General features: G+C 39.6%; 1 long non-coding RNA gene across 14 annotated transcripts in view; it reads right to left on the bottom strand.

Moving 5' to 3' along the window:
- The window catches only part of LOC125333040, a 181,655-nt gene that overhangs the window by 141,590 nt on the left and 18,185 nt on the right, over positions 1-21,880 (bottom strand). For 5 of the 14 annotated variants that reach the window (XR_007206739.1, XR_007206726.1, XR_007206727.1 and 2 more), the window contains one exon: positions 15,548-21,064. The exons of the other annotated variants lie outside the window; for them this stretch is intronic. This is a non-coding gene — a long non-coding RNA (uncharacterized LOC125333040). Of the gene's footprint in view, positions 1-15,547; positions 21,065-21,880 lie in introns of those variants that run through there. 14 annotated transcript variants of the gene reach the window in all.

Below are 21,880 nucleotides of genomic sequence, written 5' to 3'. Positions count from 1 at the left end.
AAATAACTTAGTGGCTTCCACAGGAAATTTCCTCCTCCTGCTCTTGCTTGTTTTACGTCTACAGGTTGAATTGAAGCTTTCAAAATGTTTTGGGTTTAATTTTCATTTAAGGTCTTTTCCACAGCCAAAGACAACTGTAGGTTATCACAAAAAGTCCAATATTCTGTGTTTCAGGATTTTTTGTGGGTATTGCAGTGTTTTGAGGCAGGTTATGCACAAATGAGTCTGTGTGGATGACAGGCTGATCACACGGCAGAGTGAGGCAGCAGATGTTTTGTACAGCCTGAGCAACACCTGGGTTTGACCTTGACAACAGATTAAAGAAGTAGGTTTTTGAGTTAATGTGGCAGCTGCATAAAGTTTGGAGCTGTAAACAGAAAAATCAGCCTCTCTGGATTCTCCGCTCAAAAGGATGGAATTTTGTTTATTTTTAATAAATAAGCAGAAATGCAACAGTTCTACTATTTTTTTCCCCTGCTGAATCAGAATATCCCAAACCCATTAAATATTGATTCTGCTACTTGGGTCAAAAGAGATACTACAGTCCATATCCTCCCAGGCATTCTCCAGCTAAAACAGTATATTCTCCTCCTGCTCTGGTGTTGATATAATACCCCCAGTATAATACTATCTTGAATGTAGTCCAATTTTGACATTTTAAATGTGAAGAGATTTACATTTTCGTTTTCAGAACAATTTATAGTGAACCACACAAAGATTAATCACTAAGTCTGCTCCAATTTCTAGCTACTTTTATTTTACCTTATTCCAAGCCAACTTTTTAGGTCAGGACAGAGGACAAACAGAAAAGAGAATGTATGTTTGTGTTTGGAGTCATTGGAAGATGAAAAATGGGCATGGTTTTGTATTAATTGATGAAAATTTCAGAAGAAATGTAAATAGCAGAGACTTTAAGAGGTGTGTGAAGCAAAGGCAGATTGGTATGTGTGTGGAGCCTGCACCTAAGGCAGATTCCACTTTTTTAAGGGGAAATACCTCTGTGATTCCTTCCCCATTTCCTTCCTGGACATAACTGGGCATTCACAAGTGCAAAAATTCTGGTGAACCTATCCAGAACTTCAAGTCCTTCCTGATTTTTATCCGGTTCTTTTCCAAGAGCAATAATATATTCTTTAAAATTGTTTGAATGTCAGATGGTGTTGTCTCAGGTGGCTCTGTAGAAAATTTTATTTTATTATCTACAATATTTTTCCATTCCCACAATAATTCAGTTACAGATTGTTTTGACTGTCTTTTTGCTAAAATACGGAGAGCACTGTGGCAGGTAAAATACAAATTTGACAGGTAAAAACAGTTTAAAAGCATATGGTTTGCCTATGCTGCATCACACGTCATTCTCAATTATAGACACCAACTCCAACACTTTGAAAGATTTTGAAGGTATTTGACAGTTTAGAAACATTCATCCACATAAAAGTAACATCATATTTTAAAATTACTGATAAAAGCTGATGTGCAAATACCTGGTCCTGACTATTTTTGTCCGTGAACTTTGGGAATGTGATGGATGAACTTGACTCCGTAGCCACAGTAGAGTAGTTTGGTAGAGGCTCCAAAGGAGGCAAATGCCTCCTTTGTACCTGGACCAAGAAATTTGCTCTAGGAAAGAATGCACCACAAATGCATGTGCTAAGTATCAGTAGGGATATCATTATTGATTCGGTTGGTGAATATTTAAGTGAGAGTGAAAAGAAGCAGTTGCCTCCTGGGAGAAGACTTCCACTTCACATGACAAATAAATATTTCTACATCAATCTTCCCTATCATCAGGAAGAAGGTTGTGCCACAGCACCTCAACACAGACATTCTCCTCTCAATTATATTTTAGACCTGAAATACTGGGAGACAAAAAAACTGGTGTCGTAGGAATGGTGCATGTTCTGTGACATCTCCCCTCATTACAAGCTGGGTAGTGAGGTGCTTCAAGAAGGAAATTGACTTTGTGCCATCTGCAAAGTCATAATCTTACTCTTAATGCTTTGGTAGTCCAATTAATGTAAATACACAAGTCTGAATAATTGCTTTGGGGTCATCTTAATTAGAACTTCCATCTTTTAATTGGCAAAGAGATTAATTAAGATATACACACAACTGCCCATTAAACCCCATCCCTTACATTTTATAAAGAATTATTCCATCTCTACACAAGTGCAGGTCAAGAATACTAATCCTACCTCACTCTTCCACTCTGCTAGCTACAAAGAGAAATCTTCTTCTCACATGCATACTAAATCACATGGAAACACTGGTATCTGCCTCCCTGCATTTCCTGGGTATGGATGAGCTACGGAAGAAACAGCTGTCACCACTAAAACTCCACCTCTGGAAGTCCAGGGGGAAAAGAAGGGCAGAGCAGAGGGAGCACAGCCCCAAGCTGGAAGGACCCAAACAGACACCAGCCCACTCAGAGGAGCACTGGACATGTCCAAGCCTTGGCAGCTGCTTGGCAGCCTGAGGAAGAGGAGCCATGGTAGGAAATTCCTGGGAAGAAAAAAGGTAGAGAAAGACCTTAAAACCTCACTAGTGTGAGAGTTTTTAAGGCACAACTTTCTTGCATCCAGAATGCATGATTTCTCATTAATTTCACAATCTCAACACTACAGATGAGTTAAAGTACAACTGCACTGAGTTTTCAAGGGAAATTAAGAGAGAACTGGAAAAAAAATTGGAAAGTGACATTTCCAGCCAAGTGCCTCTGGCAGGTGTAAAGATTTCTGAGCTGTTTACAGCCAACCCCTGGTTCTGCTGTTCAGTTTCATCAGATGGGGCTTAGTTCAAAGTAAATTTCATCAGCTTTTGAGTTTGCTCAGAACTTGTCCAGTCTGGAAAGAGGCAACCCTCTGCAAAAATTGAACTTTCTTGATGAAAAAAACAAATTTAACTACCAATCTATGCCAAATCAATTCCTTCTACACTACCAGCCATGCAAAGACTGTTCAGGATAGTCTGGGGTCAGAGTGATTAATAGTTGAAGTGCTCATGAAGCAAAAAGAATAGTTAGCAGATTTATTGCCAAATCAGGTACTTCTTACCTAAACACTTGAACAAAAAGTCAACATTTCCCCTTCAAATTGGGATTCTGTCTTGTCCATTCAATGTTAGATGTCTGGGGGTGCTGAGTTGTATTGTAACAAATGGTGCCTGTCCAAACCCCAGAAACACAGGAGGTGGACATGCAGCTGTAATCCCACCAGAACTCCACTGCCTTGGAGAAAGCTAGGAAAGCAAGTGAGCTGAGATTACCACGGCAAGTTATAGCTTCTTTAAGTATTTTCCTCTGAGGAAAACATATAAATATCTGTCCCATAGAATGGTACAACCTGTTGGGAGGGCAGCAGTGATATAAAGATGTTCATCTTCTTTCTCTTTCACCAAAAAGAACAGAATTCTACCACAGCTGCATGTAAAACTAGGTAAGTTAAGAAATGGGGTTGAGGGGATTTTGGCAACACAGATACAAACTTATGTATAACAGCTCAGAAGCTGCAAAAGTAAAGAGTCTTTTTTTCTAACAAAACCGTCTATGCCCTGCCATGAACTGTGGCACCTCTTTACAGTGTTTCCTTCAAACACAAATTTAGAAATAAAAAACATACTACTCCACCACCACCGTGGAAAATATGCTGCTTCAACCTGTGAAGTTGGGCACAGAGTATTAATAACACTATATAGCACAGAAATACTGCACAAACCAATACTGGTATAATAATAAAAATATATTTGCCTCCAAAATCATTTCAGTGATCCAGGAAAGCCTCAGGTAGCCATGTTTTTCACTATACCACAGTCAGATCGGAATGTGAATAACCTTGGTTTTTCATGAAAAAAAACCCAAAACATGCACTTTCTCACACTCTGAAAATCAAGAGAAAAGGGGGTTCAATGTGAGGGATATGACCCAGCTGGCTTTTCCATTTTTATTCATAATGAAATGTTGGTAAATATCTAGGTGTCAACAAATGAAAACAACTGTGTCAAGAAACTGAATGTCTTTGAAGAAAATCCTGCCAGTTGAAGGAAATGTTCAGTCTGCAAAAGAGGCATGGTCAGAATACTGGACCTCCTCAATTCCATGGTTTGGGAATTTATTTTCAACAGATTTGTAACTGGTGGTCCAGGGCAGTTCTTGTAATAACTCTTACAACAGCTTTGAGTTAAAACTGGAGGGCATAACCACCACCAGTGATGAAAGGTGATGGAATAACTCCTCAGCACATTTCCTGCCAAAACAAAGCCACGAGGGTCACACTTGACCTTTGTTAACAGAGGCAGAGGATAATGTTATTGTGTAGGCAATGTGTTTTTAAACCTATAGGCAAATGAGAGAGGGAACCCACAGCTTTACCTCTCTGTGATGCAGACTTGAGAAAAGCTGGAGAGAGAGAGAGAAAACACATGAGAGCACTTTACAGCCTGGCAGGCCAGCATAAAAAGGCAGAAGCTGAGAGCAAAGACAATAGTTTTTGTTTGATTCCTTCAGCATTCAGGGAAATAGGACTGTGTTCTCTGAAAATAATAACAGGTCTTCTTCAAAGAGCTATTGGCCTTGCACACATATTTCTTCTAAGCAGAAAACCCTGCAACATCCTGAATGTGTGGCTGAACGCCAGGTCAAAGGAGCAATTGTTACTTTCAAGTTGCCTTGTCATCTAAGTGACATTACTGAGACCAGGGCCTCTGAAGGATCTTGGCATCAGGGATCTCCCACAGGTCCTCTGAAGAAATCAAAGCACTTGTCCAAGGAGGAGTTTAATCATATTTCCCTTTCTGAAGTGAAGACCTCCCTCCTGACCTTCCAGCTACTCAGATTAATTCCAGCATTGTTATAACACAATTTTGCATTTGCCCTCAGGGGAAAGAAGGTGCCTTCACTGGAACATTTCCACACAAGTACTCTAAATACAAGTGGATTGGGGTTGGGAGTGAAAGCCAAGAATTAGAAACCTGCTCATCTACAACCCTTCCTCTCCTCTGGGCATAAATACCCCTTCTCTGACAGGGTCCTTGAAGCCCTAAATCATGTGAGGCTGTGTCAGAATGTCAGAGCTGTGAGCTACAGCCAAGTGTGTGCCACACACCAGCCTGATCCAGCACGGTGCTGAGGAATTGTGCTGCTGCAACCCAGCTGTCCTGGAGTGATGTAGAACATAATAAAACCAAGACAGGTATTGAAGAAAAATGACTCTTAGGAAATATGTCAGGACTTCTTTTGGAACTTCTTTAGTTCCTTACCAAATGGAAAATATGTCAGAACTAGAAGAGATATAAGCAGCAATTTTTAAAAATTACCATTTTTCTGTTAAATGAAAGTTATTGACTATCTCTACTTTTATATGGATCTGCACTTTTATGTAGGCTCTTTTCTATCTTACAGGTCCTGATATGTCACAGACAGATATGTGACTATTTAATATAAAATTGACATCTTCATATAGATTACTTTCCTTGATATCACATAATTCATAGTCTTTACTGTAGATCATCTCCTGCCTAATCTTCATTAAAAATAATCCTGAATATTATTCTACTATCTTGCCTATAAAAGAAGCAGAGAAAGGCTGAAACCAATTTGGGACCCAGAGTCTAAGACATGCCTTTAGTATCAGGCAGGAGTTAATAGAATTGGCACTTCTGTGCTGCTAGGGATGACTTCTGAGCTACTTGCCAAGGAATGTGGGAAAACAGAGCGAAAATATATCTCATTCTATGCCAGTCAGGACAGGAGAGGAGGTCGGAATGGCTGCTTCCCTGTCCCCAGGGGCTCCAGCATCGAGGCTCCCCTATACAGGCTCATGCAGGAGCTACCCAGCACCTCTCAGGAGGCACAGCAGGGCTCTGGGCATCCTGTTTAGACCTTCTGCTCTGAAGAAGAAACTGCAGTGACTCAAAAATGCCAAAAAAAATGCACCATTTGAGGAGCTCTCAAGATCTGACTCCATCCACCTCTTTTGGGTTTTTTTAAGTTTTTGTTAAGTATATAATAGTGTTTGGAAGCAGAAATTCAGATTCTGCTTCTGCCAGGACTACTTTTCTTTATTTTGGTCAGAACTGAAAGCTAATTATTTCCTGCTTCAAGAGCAATAGAGTGTTTATTGGAATGATCCCTACAATCCTATCAGAAGTGTTATAGCTCAGTAATAAATGAGCTTCCAATTAATTAAATTCAGCTCTCCATATAGATGGATCACTCCAGAAACTGTTTCTTTTTTTCCTCCTTCTGTATCAACATGAGTTTCTACAAAGCAGGAAGGAGATATTCACTGGAGTTAAATATAAAATATTGTAATTGCAGAATGTTGTACTCATGGTGAAATCCATCCTTAGTGAATTAATGTTTAAAACTAAATAGATATATTATTAGTTTCACTCTTAAAATGTAATTTCTTTGGGTATAGACTTTGCACTCACTTTTTTTTTAAGTATTCTAAAATAGGCAGTGTAAAATTGGAGCTTCCATCATTTTTAATAGGATTTTTGAGAGCATTTATCTCTAATTGCCTTTAAATTACATTTTAGAGAATTAACTTTCATTCTTGATCAAGACAATGTGAAATACAACAGCAATTATTTGTATGTCAGAAGGAGAAAAGGATGATTTTGTTTTTTGCAAGTGTTAGTAGTGGGAAGAAAGGGCTGGTTTTGCACCATCCAGCTATTTCAAGAGTTTTTACTACAGGAGAGTTGCTGTGAAAAAAATTGAAGTGAACACTCTTCTGCTTTACTTGGCTAAGTATTCCATGCATTGGCAAGGAATAAAAATTAATCTGCAAGACACTCAAAAGAACACTGGTCTAAGTGCACTCATTCTACCACAGAGCTAAGGAATAAGCTTAAAACTTACCAAGTACTCCACAAAATACCCCTTTGGTGTCTCTGTGGTACCAGCTCCCTGGGGAAGGTGTGAAGGAGAAGGGAACTCTTCGGGTTTGCTCCAGGGCATGAGCTTCAGCTTGGTAAATGTGCTGTGTGCCCATCCAGCACTGCCCCATATACTGGGAAAGGCACTTAATTATAATACTCGTGTGTGGGTGCTCAAAGGCAAAAAGAGTGGGCTCAGGCAGACATTCCTGAACCACCCATGCTCCAGGGCTCTTGGTTCCTAGGAAACTGGTGGCCTAAGTTTTAATGTACAGTGGAAGAATCTTGTGTAAGAGCTAAGCATCTACTGAGTTCCCCATGAACAGAGGTTCAAACACCTTACAAATGGTGAAGGAAAGAAAAAAAAGTTCCCTTTCTGCAAAAGAACATGTGTGGTACAAAATAAAGACAAAAGGGAGGACAGTTTTAAGGGTGTGAGTGTGGATTGTGGGGGAGTGTTATCCTGAGATTCAGGATACTGGCAATGCTGATTGGTGCAACATCCCTGCCTCAGGCCACAGCGATAACTTTGGGGCATCATTTTGGATTCATAAACTAGGGAAAAGTTCAAATGATCATTGAAGGAGATCAGATGGAAATAAGGAATAAAATTTATGTATGAGAAAAGCTTAGAGGGACTTACAAACTAAGTAAGGGGGGGAAAAAAACATGCCTACCACTCAAACTAAAAGTGTGTCTCCTCACAGAGTCACTCCAGTGAAACAGTTGTCACAACTGATTCCTGAAGTCCCACCAGTGCACATCCAGATAGCAAAGGTGCCTTTTATGATAACACCATTTCCAAGTTCATCAAGGAATTATCACAGAATGAGCAGGGAAACAAAACTCCATTCCTCTTGTCTTGGTGCTTTCCCAAGTGAAGCACTGACAGAATTGCAGCCTGTGATCTTCAAGTGAGGAACAGGGAGGAGGCTGGACAGAAAGGCTGACCTGTGGCAGGAGAAGCCAACATTCCCTCAGGAGGGAATACCAGCAGGTACTTGCCATGCTTCCCCATGAGAACTGTGATGCTGAACACACCCAGCATCCTGCACAGAACAGCCAAACCCACAGTCTGAGGCACCACCATCTGCATTTTACCCTCACAGTTTGTGTGACTTTTAAGCTGAAGTTCCTGAATGGAAAGTCATTGTTAAAGCATTTTCATCCTGGGCCTGTGTCAGCACCTGCTTTGACGTGGAAAGTTACAAAGGCTGAAAGCGTCTGCTTAAAAATTTGGTGTCTACCTTTATCTTCATTCTTAGCAAACCCACCTCGAGCTCGAGCCGCAGCAGCTGGTCGATTTTTGTTCTTTCCAAAAAGCATTGGTTTCTCCACCTGAAAGAGTGTGCACAGCCCTTGCTTTGAAGCTTATCCCTGGCAAGAAATCACTTTTATTGAAATCTCTCACTAGGGTACCGACTTGCCTCATCAAATGTTCTTTAGTAGTATTCTTTATGATTTTCATCCCCTATAATTTATACTGGAGAACATAATTCCAAGCAAAAATTATTAACAGCAGCCCCTGAAGATAGTGTGGTCAAAGTGATCCAGATTTTCGTTAATGGCCCTCTCATCTGGCTTACCATTGTGCCTGATTGCCTTCCTGTCATTCTTGTGTGTAGCCTCTGCTGCCTGTCCAGCTGGGAAATTTCATATCTGTTCAGAGTCGCAGAGTTGGAAGGACAATTTACCTGCTCAAATACAGTAAGAACAAAACAGCAGCAAAACTAAGAACTAGATGTGAAATTTAATCCAGGGGTTTAAGCATGTGTTCTGTCTACAGTGTGGTAAAAGTAACAGTTGTTGATTACTTGAACTTTTATTTTTTTCCTTTTGGAGGAATGTGGGAAAAAAAATACTGGATTGCTTTCTGAGATGGAACCTGAGTCATTTTTGGGCATGTTCATATACTTACTGTACTTGCTTTCCATGATCATGCCAGGTAAAAATAGCAATGCATACATATTTATGCAGAATATTGCTTAGGGAAGCACAGACAGAGCATTACACAAGCATTTGTATCTACTCGAGTTCAGGGCATACTCAGCCCATAAAGGGCTGCTGCTTGTGAGCCACAAGAGGAGATTTAGTCTCAGCACTTCATCAGGTCTCTGTTATCCAGGTGTTTCTTCAGCTCAAAACCCACAGTTATCAGGAGTGATTATACTGTTGTCACAGAATTTATTAGGCATACAGAGATATTAGTCACACACATGAGATATAGAGCCCTTTATTAAAGCTGTTAGTGGGCAACTACATTTTGTGAGGTTTCTTTTTTTTTTAAGTAAAGGCGAAATTGAAATGTACTTTTAGAAGTTATGGCTTAGTTGTGATGCAGTCACACCAGCCAGGCCATAATGCAGAACGACATTTGGGTTAGAGAAGAGCTGGTACTGCACTAATTGTCCATATAGATTTTTATTGAAGCTCCATTTCAGTGTCCATATATATCGACACCAACTACTTCAACTTTAAATGTTCTGTCCAGAAGATTGCAAATGCTGATGATATTTAATATGACATTTTAAAGACAAAAGGCAGCCATGCTGGGGAGAAGTGATAAATTAGGGGAATGACACCAGAGTGACACATTTAGTTGGAGGTTAAAAATAAGAGTTACTTTGTAATGCACATGTGCAGAATAACAAAGATCACATGTGCAGAATAACAAAGATGCTTGTTACCTTCTGAGTTACTGGGTTCCTGGATTCTACAGATTATAAAACCTAATCCAAGACATAAAACAGATGGTTTTGCTGAATTGATTTTTGTTTGAATTACAACATGCCTCTAAGAAAAAAAAAAAACAAAACTTTATTCTTTGTTCTGAAGCGCTTAAGAAATTCAGAAAAGGCTGTCAATAATATGAAATGTGAAAGAAAATACCTCTTTCCCTCTGACTCTCTATGTCTCTCTTCCCCTCCCCACCTTAGATATATGGAAGACACAAGAGTCTTCAATTCTCTCACAGGTATCAAAGGAGAGCTTCCCCATATGAGATGGGGAGTGGTGAGCATGATTCAGCTGGGAAGGAAACATCCTCTGTACCATCATCAAATGATAAAAGCTGTGGCTCTGGATTTTACCAGCCTTTGAATCTCCTTCTTTCCATCCTTTTGAGGGAAAGGCTTCGTATATTTGTGAACCCACAGGCATGTCCTTTTGAGCTGTAAGGGCTATGGATGACTTTCATGCTGCACGAGTTTTGCGTGACTTACATTCACTACCATGAATGTCTGGGACTAGAAATAAAACTGATACAAAAAGTCCAGCCAGATAATAACTGTGTAGGGCTTCAAACCTCTAGAGTGTAGTTAGAAGCCTCTTACAATGGACGACAATTTTTTTTAATCACTTTCACTTTGTCCCTTGTGCAGCCCTACAATTAAAAAGTAGGTTATTATCTCTCTCAAAAACATATCAGGGGTAACAGAAGGAGATACTCTTATTTAGTAGACTGAATGGATAGAGTAGGAAAAAACCAGACACTCATCTCAATGCTGCTCCTCAGGTCTTAATGAATGTGAATAGAAATTTTGGGGACTTGTCAGCATTGAGTCCTGAAGGTCATCATGCAAGCTACTAGGAGATCTTTCTGTTTAATTCATTTGGATATTTTGCAGATCTAATGTAGTACTGAGGCTAGAAGAAGCTGAAATATGTAAAATCAAACGGCATGTAATCTAAAGCCATGCAGCAAGTGGCTGTTTTCAAGGTCCACTCAGTTGTGTTAGCTCTAGACTGCCTTCCTTGCTCCTAAACCATTTCAATGCCACTGCGAAGACCAGCAGAAGGTTCTGACTTGCACTGCAATTGTGGTGATCTGTTTACCCATTGCGTTTCTTATCCCACATTGTTCCCCCCCTGTTCCTTGCCCCTAGCCCTGGCCACTCCCTCAGGTTCTTCTTATTGGTTCCTGTACCCCAACTCTGCCCATGGACCGCCCCGAGCCCCTGACAAAACCCCCCTGCTCCCAGATCACGAGGTCTCTCTGCCTCTGAGGATCACTGGGACAAGGTGTAACCATTAAAGGTCCTCTGAAGCCCTCATGGAAGGACCCTTCTCTCTTCCTTTGCCATCACTGTGTTGCTGAGCTGATAGCTAGCCAGAGTAAGAGCTCAGGGCCATCCAAAAAGGACTACAGGAGGACAGAATGGCTGCCCTGCCCTAAGCAGCCCCGCTGAGCTCTCCAGGAAAGCTGCAGCTTGCTAAACCAAACCTAGCACTGCAACACATGCAATAAGACTGAGGCAATCAAAGTTGTGTTTTATTAAACTAAACCTGGGGATGACCAAAAATAACTATAGCATTTCATTTTGTGGTGTGGAATTCATTGCAGGTATTTGAGAAAACTGGTCTTGATGACAAATATTAAAGACAGATTACTAAGAAAGCAGATGTATATATGCTACTTCCCAATGCTACTTCATTGCTTTCCTAAGCCTTGGTAGTGAAAAGTCAGCAATGAATGCAGATAAGTGCAATTAAAAGCATGGGTCTCATATTCATCAAAAGAGTGAAGCCTCCAGAACTGGCATCAAAGCAGTCCCTGCCCAGTGTCAATGATTCCACCCTTTGAACATAAAACATGGAGTGAATGGGACTGTAAACCACTGGCACACAAAGAACACCACAGGCAAAGGCCAGGGTGTCCCTGACCCAGATGAAGATGTACGTCCACAGCAATGTGGCCCATAGCATTCCCAGCACGGTTCTATATGTTTCATTGATTAGAATAAAAAGACAAAAAAACCTAAGGCTTGTGATCATGAGTTTTAAAATGTTGCAGACTAGAAACACTCTTATTTGAAGGGGCACACTGCTGGAACACTTCCATTTTTTATGATACTTCACCTAGTGTTACTTGGACATCATAAAATCATTTTGTTTTCTCAAAACATTTCTCAGAGATCCAGCTTGAAACTGCAAGTGGATTTTCAGATATTTTTTTCCTCTAGAATGTGGCAGTTATGATGAATCAGAGTTTATTCTGTGTTCTGTTGATCACCATAGTAACCTGCGCTCTCCATATTTAATAGGGAACAAAAAGTTATTTATTTGACAGGGATGGAGTTCTGGGAAGCAATGGTTTGTGAACACTGGCAAAATATTTTAATGGGACTATTTGCTTCTCAAGTTGTTAATGTGTACCAGTAATTTGCTCTTTATCTGTCATGAAGACCTCACAAGATGAAATTGATTGTAGTTAAAAGGTGTTCATTAGAATTACAGCTATTTTCAACTCTTTGCAGTTGTTATATAAAGCTGGACAGTGCCCTATTCAGTCCAGATTGTTTACTGGTATGTAAAGCACAGTGAAGGTACCTTGCTGGCTACTGGACTTCTTTTGTATTCTCAGGAGCCAAAGGGATTCCTAAATTGCTATTTATTGAAGTCATGCTGTTTCATATCAGAACAGGTCTATTTTTTTCAAGCCCAAATGGTGAGATCGCCCACCAGTTTTTAATTCCTCCTTTGGTGGTGCAAATTGATTTATTTTATGAAATTTTATTCAGTGTGTTAATTGATCTTTTTGCCTGCTTGCTCTTAACAGGGATCAATCCATTGATCTGCCTCATAGAAGTGGCCCCACAAAATGCAGAGGTGGCACAGATGTGGCAATAACTGGTATCCAGTGTGGGGTAGAGGAAGCTGAAATGCTCTTTTTACTCAGCCCTTTCTTATGTGGGACTCAGACACCAAACCTGCCTTCTTTTTTGAAACTTTCCTTGAACAAATTTTGTCTCAGGGGCAAGTTGTAGGAAACAAGGGTGGCTGCCCATGAAGGTTTTCCTTTATGAAGAGAGTTTCTGCACTTTCAGTACCTTGTGGAAACACACCACGATGTGAGGTTTACAAAGGAATCCATCAGGAAAAGGTGTGCTCATTACATTTCTCATCTCTACCTGCAGTGAACGCTTCATTATAGAACATCATTATTATATAGCTATAAACAACTTAATTTTTTCCTACCTTTACAATTTACCTAAACCAGAATTACAAACACATATTTTTAGGCCATCTCCAGTCCTTCAAGCATTCCTATATTTTACCTGTCTTTTCTTAAGCATTTTATCATTCTTACAATGCATACAATTTTAAAGCTTGAGTTTCACCAGCCCTATAGGGATTGTTTTACCCAGAAGACTGAATTTATTTCTTCTAACTCTGGAAGAATTTTGATGTTAACTCTGAGATATTGAATGTATTTTAAAAAAAAAAAAAAATGGAAAATACAGCTATTAATCCAGAATTTTCCTTTTATTGGAAGCACAGGTCTAGTACCTAATATACTTATTTTATACAGTTAAATATACATTATATCCTGCAGAAGCAGATGCAATCAATACCAAGCAGCAAGCAGAATGCAAATATCAATTGTACAAAAACCCCTTTCACACTCACGTTATCAAGGAGCTTTTCAAACTTCTATTCTTAGGAAGGCCATTTGGAGGATTGTGCATATGCATGTGTAAAATGAACTGCTATTATGACTTCATCTGTGTGTGTGTTGGCACTGCAGACAGTTTTGCTGAAGTAGTAATTTGGTTGTACCAAGAGGTGGAAAATCGGATCACAGAAGCACTATTCAGATGGAATTGCTGAGTAAGAGCATTGTGGTTTTTTCTCTCTTGTAAAGAGATTAAATACCATACCTGGATAATATTTCATAAATACCACACACAGAGTACTTTCAGGACAGATAAGGCAAGGCTGGTAGCACAAGCAAAAAATCAGAGGAAATGTTACCTGTGATAGATGCATTTTTCTACCATAAGGAATGCAGAGGTTTTGCCCTAAAAAACAGTTAAGTAAAATTTTAGCAGTGCTTCTTAATTCCAAAACCTGCAGAATGCAGGGGGCCTGGGCATGGTGTGCTTGATGGTTTAAATTTGGAGGCCAGGTTCAGATTTTTCAGTGGCTTTATAGCAAACTAATACTGCATCAACTCCACTCTAAATGTTCAAAGACAAGTCTCATTTTCAGATTTATTTAGGGCAACTCTGTATATGCAGGTGAACAAAGATACAGGCTGTCACTGGGTACACTCTGAGGTGGCCAACACAAACTAGTTCTGAACAATAGTTCAGAACAATCATTCAAGATTACAAATAGTTCAAGAACAATAAAATTCTTCTTAAAATATTAAGCCCAGCTGAGCTTACCTAACAGTCAGGACCCATCCAAACACTTTAGCCAAGTGCACAAGCACAAGATTCTTACCTAACTTAAAGCATAGACAGGTAAAATTTGAATTGTCCTTGCAGCTTTAACTGCAAAACAGGACTACAAAACCTACAGAATCATAGAGTCACAGAATGAACAAGGTTGGAAAAGAGCTTTGAGATCATCAAGTCCAACCTATGACCTAACACTTCCTCATCAACTAAACCACGGCACTGAGTGCCACATCCAGTCATTTTTTAAATATCCAGGGACGGTGACTCCACCACCTCCCTGGGCAGACACCTTTCACAAAGCTGGGATGCATTTAAATAATGTATATATTGGACACATTAGAACAATAAGAAGATCTTGGATGGGAAGCTGCATAAATGCAAAGCATTAGATCATTAAAGCCCACTGTTTATGCTCTGGGATTCTGATGATCAGTGTATGCTTGTGTCCCTTTTCCAGAAAATAAACCAGTTATTTCTGAGGTAATGGTGAACAGCATGTAGAGAACTCACATATAGGAGTTGTACATAAATTATGCATCAAAGAAATTACAGAGATATTTCATTTCCTTTGCAAATGTCATCAGTAGAGAACACTGGTGACAGATACCACACACAATCCACCTTTTGTTAATTTACACAGAGCCACAGTACATGGGCCACACATACCAAATAGAAGACTTTAGCTCTAGAAAAGAAATACAACTGTAAAATGGATTTGCTTGCACAAAGGCATAGAAGTGATCAAATAAAGCAGGAAGGCAATATTGATTTTGATATAGGCACCCCTAAAAATACAGGCTTTGCAGAGTCAATACAGTCTTGATTTAGGTTCTAACCCAACCCAAAAGTCTCAGACTCGGCTCCATCCACTTATTGATTTGTCTGGCATGCCGGGTTGTTGGGTTTTTTTTCCAGAAATGCTTTTCTGCTCTCAAATTTTAGCTAGCTCTCCCAAAAGAATGTCTGATACAGTCACAAAGAGCAATTCTGTTCCTTACAACCGAGCTATTGACTATCTTAATAAAAGGAAAGACAGAAGTCATGTCAGCTTAGCTTCTCACAGGACCTCACAGTGCTCCTTCATTTAAAAACACTTATGTAATCAACAAGCAATGGGTAATGAGTTGCAAAATAGGAGCAGCCCTTAATTTTTTATCAGGTGTGGTAAAACCCTTATAAAGTTGTGCAATTCTTGAGAAATAAAACACCTTATAACTACCACCAATGCATCAGTTCTTTGGTATTTTGCTACAATGCTTCTTCTATTTTATTTTTCCCTCTTCTGCTACCTGACATCTAAATGCCTATAATTTTATACATAAAGACCACACGTAGGGGAAAAAAATCCACAGAAAGAGAGCTGCAAGATATTTTTTTTGCCATTTGTAGATAGTAGTTCCACCTGATGTGCATCTTCAACACCTTTTCTTTATATGGGGAGGAAGGGGCTTAGATGAAGGAGCACAAAAAGACAACACAACTCCTTTAACAAGCCTTAACAATTTTGTTTTTATTAAATTTCTACAGTAAAATTGAAAACGTTTAGGTGGAGACAAAAAAGCCCTGATGATGAATCATCAAGGAAACCAATAGAGGAAATAAAGCCATGCTTAGAAGAGATTAAACAAGTCATAAAGTTTGTAATAAAAGTAGGATGCAGGAAATAGAAGGAGACACAAGTGATTGATTGAGGTGCAAATGTATGTGTGGGTAGGAGGAAAGGAAAGGGTAAATTTGTCTGGGGAGTAAATCCATTTAAGTCATTATAGTTCAATATGGCCACGATCCAGAAAAACGCTTGAGCATATGCTTGGTTTCAACGTGACTCACTCTCTCAAAAGCTGAGCTCTTCTGACTTGTTCAGACTCAGGTTTGAATGATTTCATCAGTATCTTCTCTTAAATTATGCCACCCCACTTTAAAGCCTATAAGACAACAAACTGAAAGATAGAATGGCTTTGGATTGGTTATCTACTTGAAGAATCCATTCTGGACACAGAAGACTGCACACTCTGCTTTTCTTTATGGAATGAGCTTAGAAATGGAAACCTATTTTTTGCAAACACAGAAGCTGAAGAAGAGGGATGTCAGTGGCAGCCAGAGGGGATGGGACATCGGGACGTTGCAAGCTTTTATTTGCTGGAAAATCATGCTGAAATTTTGTGAGAGATGGCACATGATAACCAGATTTAATTGGACCAAAATTACTATGCCTTTAGTACTTATTTGTGTGGTTCCATCAGTGTACTTGTGCTTGCAGGCTGCAGGGTCCCAGCATAGAAGGACCAGCTCAGGACCACCAGCTGTGCCACAGGAGTGCCTGAGGATAGGGCAGAGCAGCTCCTCCTCTCCCCCTGGGATGGGGCTCTCCAAAGTCCCTCTCTGGAGACACTTTGTTTTGCAGTCATTAACTGCTGATAACAAGAAATGGACTCTTCGATTGTTCTTTCTACCCCAAGTTTTGGTGGGATTTCTGGCCAGGGCAGAGGAATGATTTTGGAGGAAGTCTGACTAAATCCGTGGTTCTGAACCATTAATTTGAGCTGATTATCTTGTGAAAAGACCCCACTTTTAAATCTCATGTATTTTTAATCCATCTTCTCGTTCATAAGAGTCCATTCTTCCTCTCTAAGCTCCAATTTTACACTTTCTAGGGCAGAAAGAAATACCATTCTGGCTTTTCAGAAATGAACAAAGTAGAAAATATTAGATACACAATACAAGTCAGCATCACCAGGTACCATATTTATTTTTCTTAACTCTCTTTCCTCAGAAATGGGAATAGAAGGATCACAGCTCTCATTGAAAAATAAAGTTAATTTCTAGTTCTCAAGGTTTCACAGAAAAGCATTAAAACATAATCCTTGCAATGTCACCACAAATATCACTTTGACTTCTTGAATTTTCCTCATTTTTGAGCAGTGTCTCTGAGGATGCAACAATTCACTTATATAGGCAATTTGCAGAATAGAGGGACCTGTTCATCTAATGTCACAGAGTTCTTTTTCCTCTAGGAAGCTGTGCTGATGCACAGGAGCAAACATCTATATATTAATACAACCAGTATGTTCACAAGATATTTTTTCAATTACTGCATTTTACTAATAAGCAACTAGTTAAAAGGTTTCTTTGAAACAATTCAGAAGTTGAAATTAAAAACTGTGTGTCTTTTTCAGCATTTTTATGTTTCATTTATTGTCAAACTCTCAGTCAGCAAGATGAGGTGGCTGATAATTATTCAGGGTTGCCAATTAACCTACTTAGCAGGTCACACAGGTAACTGGCATAGATTGTGTCAAACCTCATTACTGGGATAATAATTTAATCACCCAGTGCATTGACTGAAGGCCAGAGAATCTGGGGAATAAATTAAACAGGAAAATAAAATTAGTAGCTAGACAGACATTGTATTTAAATACACAAAACCAGTAAGATTATAAAGCATACTACTCACTAGTAGAAATCCAGTAAAGTCTGGGATGGGGGCTGGGGGTATTGAGAGTGGGGGTTTTCAATCACAATATCCAGCCTGAGTATAAAAAAGTGTCACCTTGCTTCTATGAATGAAAGTTTAACCCATGAAGAGTCTGTGAGCATGTGTGTTATTGTTTAGCATTTAAATAGACACACAATGCAATTGTCTTAAATGCAGTGTTACAGCCCAGACCTGCCCAGGCACATCTGCTTTGGGAGGTCTGGCTAACAATCCTGGCCTCTCCCTTCCTACCATCACAGCCTTCTTCTGTTCTTTGTGCCTGGCTTCAGAGTGATGACAAAGGAATGTCAAGTAAGAAGTAAGAAGGTCAAGTGAGAATGTCAAGTAAGAATAATGGATAAAATAATACTGCAGCATCTGTCAAGAAGGACAGGAGAGATGAAAAAATTACAATAAGTGCAATTGTCAAAGTCATGGGGTCTGTGAAAAAGCTTCTTCTGTACAATAATGCTCTGCATTTACAAGGTGACTAAGTGTCTAAGAGGTAGAAATAGAAGAGTCTGCCTGGAAGTGCAAAAACATTTTCTGTGCAGATGGAGAAAGAACTACTGGAAGGAACAATAACATCTTTAAAAGTGGGTTCGATACATATAGTTTACATATGACTTTGAAGCTTGTGTCTGCTTCAAAGAGAGGCACAAACTTTTCTAGAAATTATCAGAGTTTTAATATTCAAAATACAGACTGAAACCCAACACTGTTAATGCCAAGACTTAGTACTGAATATGTGAGGTGTAAGGTGTCCCACAGCACAGACAAAAGTACATGCAAGACTCCAGAAAAGATGAGAATATGGTGAACTTGCCCTTGTCTTCACGGTCTATTTCAATGGTTTACTGTCTGCAAGAACATGAGGGCTGTAAAAGAAGCCATCACTCCTCTGAGCAGTGGATCATTCAGTTTAACCATATCTCATAGATATTACAGCCAAGAATTGCAGCTCACTGAGCACTGCTCCAGGACTTGTAATTTATTCACTCAGTAGGGAAAAAAGTGACTTCCATAGCAGCACTTGATAGGCCTGTAAAATAAAAAACAACCAGCACGAAAAAATAGCCAGTGGGCCAGGAGTGAGTGTTGGTTTGGCCAGGAATGAAAATTTGGTTTGGCTTGGTTTTTATAACAACGAGAAAAACCACATGCTTAAGTTCCTGGATGTGGCCAGACCTCTCATTTATGCTGTCAAATGTATTATTTTGAATCATAAATTGTCTTGTTACTGAAAGAAAGGCTGAGCATATCTATTCCAGTTCTGGAATTACAGAAACAACATGCAGCTCTTAAATGTCTGTTTTACTTCTTCCCACGGAATGTAAATGCTATAGTAGTCAATAACTTCTTAGACCTTCTTTTTTTGTTTTTTGAAATGACTAAAGCAGGGTAGCACTACTTGTGAATGCTACCCACTAGTTCAGGAGTGCCAGATAACAGAAACTGCATGCAGAGGAAAAATCACTTTCATCTAATTAATAGAAAACTTAACATTGATGAGTTAAACTTTCTCATTAAAATTTTCCCTGGTAAAAAACCAACAAGCTTAAAGATAATATGTTTATTTATTTATTTATTTATTTATTTTAACATAAAACAAGAGCTTGAAAGTCCTGGATCAATTCAGTGTAAGGGCCTCTCAGGAGGTGTCAGCAGTTACAGAAGACCCACAGCTACCAGTCTGCTTTTCTGGTTCTTGTGAATATTTCCAATGTTTTCAGCTCATAGCTATTTTTTATATATTAGGTACGAAAGTAATAAATGACTCATCAAATTACACAGGCTACAGTCACAGCAGAGTGACAACAGGTTAAGAAACTCCATTAGAATACTGAATATTTCACTACCTAGCTATCTAGCAAAATCAGTTTTTATAAATGCTTTGATAAGGCAAAAACATTATTGACTCATTTCCATGATGGCCTAGAGAGCCTTCATTTCAGCTAAGGTCACTCATATAGCCTCGGCAGCATGACTCCCATTTTGGGAAGGCAGGATATATCCTAGAGCAGGGTTTGAAGCCCAAGAGAGAGCACCAATGTAGGTCTAGAGGTGCCTGCTCTGCTGTAGCTGTGAGGGACCACTGCAGAGGCTGAACATAAGCTAACTCACTGCATCTTCTTCAAAGATGGATTGTTCTGCAGGAGAGCCACTCTGAGTGATCTCTGGGGAAAGGATCAATTAGAGACTTTTGGCTTCCCCTTCATTTATTACATTTCCCATTAAAATAATGTTTCCCATTGTTCTCTCATTTATAATTCACAGTCTGTAATTGTAATGGACAGTAACCCCCTTAGACTGTTGTCCTAACACCATGTCACACCACTTCATTTTAAAACAGTGCTTTGCAGGGACACCATTATTCTTCAGTTGCAACAACCACCTGTGTATTTATTGACTACAAATATAATGAGAAGTACTAGCACATATTAAAGTACCGTAATACAGTGTGAGAGCATTTTGGACTGTTCTGGACTGGTTAAAATGTTCCTCAGCAGTTCCTCCCAGTAGTGTGCAGGCTTGAATATTCCTGCTCAGTGCTACTCTCCTTCATTCCTCTCCTTATTCAGACTAACCCTGCCTTTCATTCACCTCTAGAGGTGACACTAATTTCTGGATGCCTGCAGAAATTGAACTATATACTCCCCTGGACACTTTGGGGCAGAGAACGGCTGCTTCTCCCTCTGGCGAAAATGGTGCCTGCTCACAGTCGTTAATTTCCACTGCAAGGAAAAAGGCAGAGGGAGAGACAAGGGAAGAAGGCAGTTTCTAGCCTCCCCAGGGTTAGAGCAACACCTTCCCAAGGAAGGTAATGCAATGCTTCCCCCACCACACCCCAAAGCAGAGCTAAACATGCTGCAGGGCACTTTGCTCCGCTCTCCCTCCCAGGTTTCAGCCTCACCCCTCCTTGGGGAGTGATATTTCACTGGGAACATCAGCTACAACCTTGGGGGACCCTTAGAAGAGTATTCACCCAAATGCCAGTGCTGAGAGAGCAGGACATACCGCTTTTTTCTCCCCCATCATGATTGTCTGTTTCTCTGGACAGCAAAAATGGGTTTAAATCACTGCAAGCTGTGAAGAGCCTGGGCCACTCTATCCCACTCCCTAGACAAGCATTTTATCACCAGGTTGTATTTTCTACAAATAGATACTATACATTATACTCAAGGCAGAGCACAGACATCCCCCTTCAAGCCCTGGTGAGAAGAGCAGTGCTGGAAACTTGGATCTAGGACACAAATTAGTCCCATATAACTTTCCATGCTGAAGGTGTCACTGGCTGCCTGTGTCTGTGCTGGGCAATTCTGGCTCAGGAAACGACACGTCTTTTGGTTCAGGGCTGCAGAACATGGCTGGCTTTTTGTTTGCCTTTGTGGCTTTCCCACTGCTCACAGAAGAAAGCCTTTATCCCTCAGTAAATGCACAGCTGAACTAATACATTGTCAAGGATTCATTGCAAAAGGACAGTTTACTTCGCAAGATAATGCTAAAGATTCCCAAGTGCAAGAGCCTGCAACAAAATGTAAAATATTTTAAATATAATGCAATGAATATGGACTTTCCATAATAATCATCATTTAGTGAATGTATAAATAGAATAAAAGCAATATTGAAGCAAATAAATGACCTCTGACACAAAGAACGGATTGCATTTCATATTACTTTACTTAACTGCCCCCTCCTTCCCCCACCAAACAGAAGCTTCATTGACAAAATGTGCTCTGGTGATTTAGTCTGTAGACTTAAAGAATGTGCAACTCTGGGAAAAACTGAATTATGGATTCTATTTGTCGGATGAGGAATGGCATGTAATAACTTAATGAACTAGAAGCTTATTAGTTGCAAAAGAGAGAAGGCGTTGTCTATCAGTCTTTTTTTTTTTTTAACTCAAAAATGTTCAGGTGGGTAAGCATCAAATCCATTTCACATTTATTATCTTATGAATACCAATATGTGCTAGAATCTCAACAAGCTACAAAAATACATCTCAGCCTCTAGCTTAATGTGCATTTTATTAGTCAGTTTTGGAGGCTCTATTTGAAACCCAAGTCATTAGAATATCTGCTCACAAATTTGGCCAGCAAAATATTCACTTGAGCACAAGAGCTACCCTGAATTAATCAAAACCATGGAGTGAAAAAAATTCAAACACAGTGACAATGACAGCTGTGTTTCAATAGCTATTTATTGCTCTATGGACATGTAAATACAAAAGGACAGTAAAACACCAAATTTAACAAGAAACTTGTAGAGAAACCAGCCTAATATAAAAGGGAGGAATCAAATCCTTGGCTGTGAAAGATGTTTTCTCCACTTTGTAAATACA

This window comes from Corvus hawaiiensis, chromosome 14, assembly GCF_020740725.1.
Source record: "Corvus hawaiiensis isolate bCorHaw1 chromosome 14, bCorHaw1.pri.cur, whole genome shotgun sequence".
Classification (NCBI taxonomy): Eukaryota; Metazoa; Chordata; class Aves; order Passeriformes; family Corvidae; genus Corvus; species Corvus hawaiiensis.
Note: the sequence above shows the minus strand (reverse complement) of the source record. Positions and strands in the feature narration are given on the sequence as shown.